Genomic DNA, 10,204 nt, shown 5'->3' on the forward strand with positions numbered 1-10,204 from the left:
CTCCTCTTTATCCCAGAGGAATGGGGGCTGGCCACGATACGTTGAAAAGATAGCCCTCTGTGTGTGCTCAGGAACACACTGCTCAAACATTTTAGGAGCCAGACTTGAGTTTTTGCGTGTGTGTTTTTTTTTTTAAACACTTGGTCCGTTGCAGTAATAATGATAAACGATGCATGATCCTCTCGTTCTCGTTTTTTAATCTTACTGTAAGGCTGATTTCGAGGCCGGCCTGCGTGTTTTCGTTTGTGGGTTGCTGGTCCTTGGGTTTTATTAATTGATGGATGATGTTGTGTTAACTTCAGAAGCTGCCAAGCGATGATTTGTACAGAGCCGCGCGGGGCGTAAATAAAACGGAAATACATCTGTACCTGACAGATGATGAGGGTGTTTTGTGGGGTTGCATAATGCCTGGTAGGGGGGTTACAAAAGGGGATTGTGGGGGGGAGTTCAGTCTGAGGCTGAATCTCGGATTTCTGTCTTTAGTATCCCACGCTGCAAAATCTGAGTTTAGATATTTTCTTGCTTACTTCTCCGTAACAAGGTCTCACGAGACCTATTTGCAAGAGCTGGCAGGCGAGGCAGTATTTTAAGTTTAAATCAAAGACACTCATCTGGTGGGCACAGGGAGAGAGGAGGGCCTTTTTGGTAGCAGCCCCATAATTATGGAGCAATCTCCCCAAGGAGGTGCGCCTGGCCCCCTTCTCTTTCAGTCTCCAGCAGGCAGCTGAAGACAGTTTTAATCAGGACTGCCTTGGACTGATTTGGTCTTTATTTACGGGCAGTTCTAATGGAGATTTTAAACTGCCGTTTTTTATGTGTATGTTTTTTTTAAAAAAATCATTGTTTTATTTACATTTTAAGCCACCTTGAGTTCTGCACGGTTGAAAGGCAGCTAATAAAGGTTATAAATAAATAAATAAATAATTTTGAGTGTCGCACCGTGGGATTTTGCATCTTGCAAGGAGCTCGGCTTTTGTCTGAGCCAGCATGGAGTAGGAGAGCTAGCGTGGTGTAGCGGTTAAGAGCGGTGGTTAGGAGCAGTGGACTCTAATCTGGTGACCCGGGTTGGTTTCCCCACTCCTCCACATGAGCAAAGGACTCTAATCTGGAGAACTGGGTTTGTTTCCCCACTCCACCACATGAAGCCTGCTGGGTGACCTTGGGCTAGTCACAGCTCTCTTAGAGCTAGGGCTGTTGAAAAAAAAATCGGTAAAATTCGGATTCGGCAAAATTCGGCCTGTTTTTATTCGGGAAATGCCAAAGTCCGAACTCCCCCGCTTTGGGTCCGTGCAATTCGTCATGAGGTCTGGAGTTCGGGGAAAAATTCGGCCGAATAAAGCCATTAAAATCACAACCGCACCTTTCCGCGGCTCCGGGGGGGGGGCATTTTTGGGGGTAGAGGTCCCAAACTTTCAGCGTAGCTTCAAAGGACCCTTCTTGCAATAACCCCCAGGTTTTGTAAAGATTGGATCAGCGGGGGCTGAGATATCGGCCCTAAAAGGGATCCACCCTCCTTAATGTGCATTTGCAATTAGCAGAGCTTGCCGCCCACTGGAAGCTCCCAGCCCCGACAAACAGCTGAGCTGCGGGGAGCAAGGGCGGGGCAGGTGCGAAGAAGTTTGCAAACCATGCAAAGCAACACAACCATGCAAACCATCACGTTTGCAACCATGCAAAGCAACACCTGACGCCTGGGAGTTTGCAAACCATGGAAAGGGACAGAAGAAGTTTGCAAACCATGCAAAGCAACACAACCATGCAAAGCAACACGTTTGCAACCATGCAAAGCAACACCTGACGCCTGGGAGTTTGCAAACCATGGAAAGGGACAGAGGCATGCTAGCTAAGCATCAGGAGCAGGAGGGGGTGTAATTTCCCCTTTTGCATCGGACTCAGGACCAGGCAAATGCATTCTTTAAGTCACAATTTGAAAACAATTTTTGAGCAAGCATCAAAATAGACCTAACCAATCTTATGAATGAGGGAAAACCTGAAGACACACAACTGAAGCCCTCCCCCTCAAACCAGGGAGAGAGAGACTCGAGGGGGCACACACCCCAGACAGAACGGGCAAAAGCCCCCTTTGGCTTCCTCCCCACCCACAGAAACTGCTCCCCACACACACACACACACACAGAAGAAAAATTATAGATTAAAGCCCCAAAAGGTGTCTTACTGTGGATGTCTTCTGTTCCATCAGGAGGGACTTGGAGGACTAGGTAATCCAATACGAGTCCATTTAAGCACGGGAGGTTTTGCCTTGGATTTGCCACTGTCGAGATGCACATAGATCGGCTGATCCCATTCATCCCAATAGGGAAAAGGGGGGGCATATCTCAGCCCCCGCTGATCCAATTTTTACAAAACTTGGGGATTCTTTCGAGAAAGCTCCTCTGAAGCTACGCTGAAAGTTTGGGGGGTGTACCCCCAAAAATGTGCCCCCTGCAGCCACGGAAAGGAGCGAATGTGTGCTGTAAATGGAATAAAAATGCACATTAAGGGGGGACCCCTTTCGGGGCCCATATCTCAGCCCCCCTGATCCAATCTTTACAAAACTTGGGGATTCTTGCAAGAAGGCTCCTCTGAAGCTATGCTGAAAGTTTGGGGGCTGTACCCCCAAAATGCGCCCCCTGCAGCCACGGAAAGGAGTGAATGTGCACAAGCACCCCCCCCCCACGGAGATTTCTCTCTCACACAAACAGATACTCTCTCTTTCTTTCCCCGGCCGGGCCGCGCAGCAGCTGGGCTCATGCACTCAATCGCGACTGATTGGCCAGAAGAAGACCCAGCTTGGCCACCAATTGGCCGGGGGAGAATGCTGCTTACTAACTGACGATTATGCTGCTGCGCTGAACCCTGAATTTGCCGAATTTATTCACCGAACACCCTGAACTCGCTGAATTCGGCTTCCCGTTTCCCCGCCTTTTTTGAGTCCGGTTCCATCTGAACTAAAAACCGCCGAATCAGGGGAAATTCGGCTGTTTTTTTGGTTCGGGACGAACCGAATCAACAGCCCTACTTAGAGCTCTCTCAGCCTCACCTACCCCACAGGGTGTCTGTTGTGGGGAGGGGAAGGGAAGGCGATTGTAAGCCGGTTTGATTCTTCCTTAAGTGGTAGAGAAAGTCGGCATATAAAAACCATCTCTTCTTCTTCTAAAGGTAGAGCTACACAGTACATTTAATTCTAGGATCATTTTAAACATTTTTTTTAATCATTGTTTTATTTACATTGTAAGCCGCCTTGAGTTCTCCACGGTAGAAAGCCAGCGAATAAAGCTTTTAAATAAATAAATATTAAATATTAAATAAAATAATAATAAGTAATTTTGAGTGTCGCACCACGGGATTTTGGATCTTTCAAGGAGCTCAGCTTTTGTCTGAGCAGCTAAGGGTAGAACTACATAGTACATTTAATTCCAGGATCATTTTAAACAGTTTCCCCCTCCTTTTCCAAATGCAGGTGCTGGGGGATTCGTTTCCTCCTTGCTAAAAGAGCCACTCCAGATTCACTTTTACCCTAGGCTAAGGTACTGCAGAGTTTTGGTTTCCCCACTCCTCCACATGAGCGCCGGACTCCAATCTGGGGAACTGGGCTTGATTCCCCACTCCTCCACAGGAACAATGGACTCTAATCCTCCACGTGAAGCCATCTGGGTGACCTTGGGCCAGTCATAGTTCTCTCCCCACCTACCTCACAAGGTGTCTGTTTTGGGGAGAGGAAGGGAAGGAGGTTGTAAGACGCTTTGAGACTCCTTAAACGTAGAGAAAATCAGGGTATAAAAACCAACTCCTCCTCCTCTTCTTCTTCTAAAATGCAGGAGCTTTGGGTCCCTGTTGGGGAGAAAGGTGGGGTATAAGCGAAGGAGATCAATAAAGGGCTGTGTTTTTTTCCTATGTGCAGAGTTTTCTCCAAAGAACGACGTGTGATTTTTCCGTCTGAATTCTACAGAGCTATAGACTTGTGGGAGGGATAATACTGTTTTCTTTTTATCCACACTTACAGATTGGCCCATAGATGGATTTTTTAAAAGGAATTAGAGCTATCCATAGAGGATAGAGCTAACATTTGCCCAGAGGACAAAGGAAGAATAAAACCTCTGTGTTCAGGAGATTGGGAGGCCTTTGTGCATCAGGTGCCGAGAGAAACAGGACGTCTATCTTTGGGAACAAGCATAAGCAGGTCTAGTCAGAAGTAAGCCCCATTTTATTCAGTGGGGCTTTCCTCCCCAGAAAGCATTCTTTGGATGGAAGACTTTGGATGCCATTCACCATGGGTCTTGGAATCATAGAATCATAGAGTTGGGAAGGGACCACCAGGGTCATCTAGTCCACCCCCCGCACAATACAGGAAATTCACAACTCCCTTCCCACTACACCCACCCACAGTGACCCCTACTCCACGCCCAGAAGATGGCAATAAGAACATAAGAACATAAGAAAGGCCCTGCTGGATCAGACCAAGGCCCATCAAGTCCAGCAGTCTGAACATACAATGGCCAACCAGGTGCCTCGAGGAAGCCCACAAACAAGACGACAGCAGCAGTATTATCCTGCCTGTGTTCCACCGCACCCAAAATAATAGGCATGCTCCTCTGATACTAGAGAGAATTTAACAGAGGCTCAGTGAGATTTGCCAGGATATAGGGATGTGCAATCGGATCTGATTGAGTATAAGGCAGCTTCATGTGTTCATGTAATAATGGAGCAAGGTCTCAAAGCTTCCTGTGTCACACCTATAAAAATGAAATTAACAAGGCTTTTCCAGCCTCTTCAGCAAGTCCAAGTGAAATTGACCAACCTGTGTCTCTTTCAACAGTTGTTTTATTAAAAAAAAAAAAGATGAAGACAGATGGGGGAATAGTCCGGAGATGGCTGCTTCCCCTTTGTACAGGTGGTGCCTTTTTGTTTAGGGACTGGTGGGTCGGGGGCATGGAAGTGCTCTTTGTTGTGATGCATGGCTCGTGGGCACTTTGGCATGGCCAGTTGGTTTCCCAGAGGGAATCGGGCCAGCTACCCCTTGGAAACAGGATGCTGGGCCAGCTGGACCCGTTCATAGAATCATAGAGTTGGAAGGGACCACCAGGGTCATCTAGTCTGACCCCCTGCACAATGCAGGGAATTCACAACTACCTCCTCCCCCTACACCCCCGGTGACCCCCTACTCCATGCCTAGAAGATGGCCAAGGTGCCCTTCCTCTCATGAACTGCCTAAGGTAATAGAATCAGCATTGCTGACAGATGGCCATCTAGCCTCTGCTTGAAAACCTCCAGGGAAGGAGAGCTCACCACCTCCCGAGGAAGCCTGTTCCACTGAGGAACCGCTCTAACTGTTAGAAAATTCTTCCTGATGTCTAGACAGAAACTCTTTGGATTTCATTTCCACCCGTTGGTTCTGGTCCGACCTTCTTGGGGCAACAGAAAACAACTTGGCACCCTCCTCTCTATGACAGCCCTTCAAGTACTTGAAGAGGATTATGATCCAGCAGGGCTCTTCTTAGCAAATCGTGAGGTTATTGCATCGGTTTTACAGCCAAGCATTTTGCATTGAAACGGAAAAGCCAAATATTTATTTGCATGCATGGTCATGTGCAAGGAGAAAATGAATATGCATTTATTTGGGGGAGGGGGCTACCCTAGTTTAAGAGTCTAAAAAAGTCCCCACACACACACCTCTTTTCCATCCTTTCCCCCCAAACCTCTAATTGACTGGAGAGCAAAACATCAAGAAGAGTAAGATGGCGGGAGCAATTTAAATAATTTATTGTCCTTTGAAGTTGCAAGAGAAATCTCAGCTGCCTTGGGGAGTAATTTCTCCCCATTCTAAAAGGGTTTTCTCCTCCTTTTAAACTCATCCAGAGGATGATCTCCCCCCCCTGCATTTTCTGCATAATTAATGAAACCAGCACTCTGATTTAAACATAAAATAAAACTCCCTTTCTCTTTTCCAAACCTTAAAGAAAGAAGAGGAAAAGAAGGGAGGGGTCTCGGTGGGGGACAAGCTAAAGATAGTGAAGGACTAGAATCTGCCCCACCCCCAGAGTCCAGTTGGGAACTGCTCCCTTAAATAGATCAATTTATTTGAGAGGACGTCTGCTTGATGTCTGAAAGCCATCTGTATTTTTAAATGCATTCATTCTAAATCGGGGAGGCCTTTAATGGCTCTTCTATTGATGTCCAAGGCAGTATGGTGGGATGGACATAAGAACATAATAAAGGCCCTGCTGGATCAGACCCAGGCCCATCAAGTCCAGCAGTCTGTTCACACAGTGGCCAACCAGGTGCCCCCAGGAAGCCCACAAACAAGACGACTGCAGCAGCACCATCCTGCCTGTGATCCACAGCATCTAATATAACAGGAATGCTCCTCTGATCCTGGAGAAGAATAGGTATGCATCATGACTAGTATCCATTTTTATTAGTAGCCATGAATACACCTCTCCTCCATGAACATGTCCACTCTTCTCTTCAAGCCTTCCAAGTTGGCAGCCATGACCACATCCTGGGGCAGGGAGTTCCACCATTTAACCATGCGTTTTGTGAAGAAATACTTCCTTTTATCTGTTTTGAATCTCTCACCCTCCAGCTTCAGCGGATGACCCCACGTTCTGGCATTATGAGAGAGGGAGAAAAGCCTCTCCCTGTCCTCTCTCGCCATACCGTGCATCATTTTTATAGACCTCTATCATCTCTCCCCTTAACCGCTTGTTTTTCATGTATACATGAGTGCTTTATAATAAATATACTTCGTTGTTTAATTGTGTTTTGTTTCACCCAACCTTTTGGGTACCCAACTGATTCAGCGTAGGACAGTTTCAGGTTTATTCAGGTGCTGCAGCCCGACGCTGTAATGTTCTCCTACTTGCAAATGGGATTTAAAAAAAAAAAAATGTCTCCACTCTCAAACCCCAAGCCTGTGGCCTCCCGCTGAGCCAAACGCTGGCACTCGGCGGCAATTCTGGTAGCTCCTGTTTGCAACGGGCATGAGGCTTAGTGTGGGCCTCGGTGGAGAGTTGACCATGTACACTTCTGACCTCCTAGGCCTGCCGTGCGCTTGGAAGCAGGCCTGATTGGACTCTCCTTCCAAGCAAACCAGCTTAGCAGAGACCATTTTCTTGGCTGCAATCATTTGCAAATTCACTTGGGAGCGAGTTCCATTGAAGGCAGTCTGGTTTACTTCTGTGGCTGTGGCTCAGTGGTTGAGCATCTATCTGCTTGGCATGCAGAAGGTCCCAGGTTCAATCCCCGGCATCTCCAGTTAAAGGGACTAGGCACGTAGGTGGTGTGAATAGACCTCTGCCTGAGACCCTGGAGAGCCGCTGCCAGTCTGAGTGGACAATACTGACTTTGATGGACCAAGGGGCTGATTCAGTGTAAGGCAGCTTCACATGTTCATGTATTGATCAGATGAGCATAAGGACTGGAGTTGTGTGTGTAGGCGTACTGTCTGACGCATGATTTGAACTGGCGACGCCTTAGTTCAGAGCCAGCTGTTAAATGAATGCACTATTCTTTCTGCATCCTGTAGATAACAAATTACTTTTATCCGCACCAAGCCATCCTTGTTAGTGGTTCTGAAATGTAATCTTCTTGATTCCGGGAAAGTGTCAAGCAGGATTCCCAACATGGAGCCCATGGGTGCCATAGTGGCCCGCCGATGCCTTTCCTGGCACCCGCCAAGAGTTTTTAGAAAGTGGGCGGGCCCAGTGGGGCTTTTGCCCAGTGGGGCTTCCGATTGCCCACTGGGAATCTGATAGGCTGGGCAGATTTTTTAGATGTTGCTTTGACTCACACAGTAGCTTTACACAGTGAAGTATTTCTTTACACAATGCATAATTAAACTGTGGAACTCCCTGCCCCAGGCTGGTTGAGAAACTTTGAGATGTATGCTATGGAAGCCTTTCCTTCTACGAACCAGTTTGTGCCTAATGTAAATTTTCTTCACACTTGTATCTTCACAAACGCATCCTGTAGCAAGATTTTGGGCGACTGGCAAGTTTATTTAATTGATGAATGGATTGATTGGACCTGTGAAAGGGGCAGGTGGCCGGCTGGCTAAACGTTATTTAATCAGCTGACAGTCACATGACGTTCTGGGGGACCAGAAGCAGCTGGGGAGGGTATTGGGGCTTCCTTTTGGGTGTTCTCTGCCTACCTGCACAGGTGGGTTCTGCACCTGGCATAGGAGCATCTCTGGAATGTTCCAGATCTGAAGCTAAACAATCGGCGATCACATCTCCTCCCCTAAGCCCAAAACATAAGGTATGGTGGATTCTCTGATGGGTAAGTTGGCCTAAAAACATACGTGGGGAGATGACATGGACCCGGATCTTGAAAGGGTGCATTAGCTATTCCCCTCCTCAGTATAATTCCCCCCATCAAAACTGGCCTGTTTTAGCCCCAGTGGGGAAAGAAGATGAGTGAAGAAGAATGAGGAGGAGGAGAAGAAGAGTTGGTTTTTATATGCCAACTCTCTCTACCACTTAAGGCAGAATCAAACCGTCTAACAATTGCCTTCCCCTCCCCTTCCCACAACTGACACCCTGTGAGGTAGGTGGGGCTGAGAGAGCTCTAAGAGAACTGTGACTAGCCCAAGGTCACCCAACTGACTTCATGTTTAGGAGTGGGGAAACCAACCCGGTTCACCAGATTAGCCTCCTCCGCTCATATGGAGGAGTGGGGGAATCAAACCCGATTCTCCAGATCAGAGTCCACTGCTCCAAACCTCCGCTCTTAACCACTACATCAAGCTGGGTGACCTTGGGCCAGTCACACACTCTCAGCCCCACAGGGTGTCTGTTGTGGGGAGGGGGGAGGGAAGGCGATTGTTAGCCGGTTTGATTCTCCCTTAAGTGGTAGAGAAAGTCGGCATATAAAAACCAACTCTTCTCCTTCTTCTTCCCCCCTCCCCTCCCCAAAGCAACTTCACTGTTGGAAGTGGGAGTGGGATTTCCGTGCTCCCATCCCACACGAACTGGGGCTGGGCATCGTTTGGACCCGTGGGTTTTCTTTCACGACGCTGACGGCCGACACCGGGGGAAGAACGTTTCTTTGTCTTTCTTTTTAAAATGTGTTCTACGGGCTGCGTGGCTGTCTCCTTTCTGTGTCTGCTGATGGTGCTTTCTGTAAGTACCGTGGGCACCTTCATGCCGGATGAAAGGAGGATTTGTTTGTATTTTTCTGGGTTCCTGGAGAGGTGTAAAGAAACAACGCGATTTCTCCACCCCAGACCTGGCTGCGGCTTTCTATTGCGTATGGGGCCGCAGGCAAAGAAATGGCACACAGCGACAAAGGGAGTTGCTCTTTTTTGCTAGGTGGTTGCATTGGAAAAGTCGGAGTCAGAGATGCCCAGTGGTGGCTGTCATAGAGTCATAGAGTTGGAAGGGACCACTGGGGTCATCAAGTCCAGCCCCCTGCACAATGCAGGAAATTCACAACTGCCTCCCCCCACACACCCCCACACACCCCCAGTGACCCCTACCCCTTGCCCAGAGGATGGCCAAGATGCCCTCCCTCTCATAGAATCAGAATCATAGAATCATGGAGTTGGAAGGGACCACCAGGGTCATCTAGTCCAACCCCCTGCACAATGCAGGAAATTCACAACTGCCTCCCCCCCACAACCCCAGTGACCCCTACTCCTTGCCCAGAGGATGGCCAAGATGCCCTCCCTCTCATAAAATCAGAACCATATAATCATGGAGTTGGAAGGGACCACCAGGGTCATCTACCTCCCCTCCAAACCCGCAGTGACCCCTACTCCATGCCCAAAAGAGGGCAAAAAAAACCCCTCCAGGATCCAATCTGGCCTGGAAGGAAATTGCTTCCTGACCCCAAAGTGGCGATCGGCATTACCCTGGGCATGCGAGAAAGGTCCACGAGGGCCAAACACTGATGCAACCCTTCCTGCCCTCCCTCTCAGGATCTGCCTAAGTTCACAGAATCAGCCTTGCTGACAGATGGCCATCTAGCCTCCACTCCAAAGAAGGTGAGCCCTCCCACCTCCTGAGGAAGACTGTTCCACTGAGGAACCTGTAAAACTCAACAGCGATTTATCGCTGACAGCCTGCTAGTCTCTTAGACTAACTTACCTCACAGGGTTGTTTTGAAGGGTATAAATGAAGTACATAGATAAATAAGTAAATAAACCAGAGATTCAACCCACTACCAAGTAAACACGGCGCCCTTAAATGAAGATTTCAAATTG

This window comes from Euleptes europaea, chromosome 2 (genome assembly GCF_029931775.1).
Source record: "Euleptes europaea isolate rEulEur1 chromosome 2, rEulEur1.hap1, whole genome shotgun sequence".
NCBI classification, from domain to species: domain Eukaryota; kingdom Metazoa; phylum Chordata; class Lepidosauria; order Squamata; family Sphaerodactylidae; genus Euleptes; species Euleptes europaea.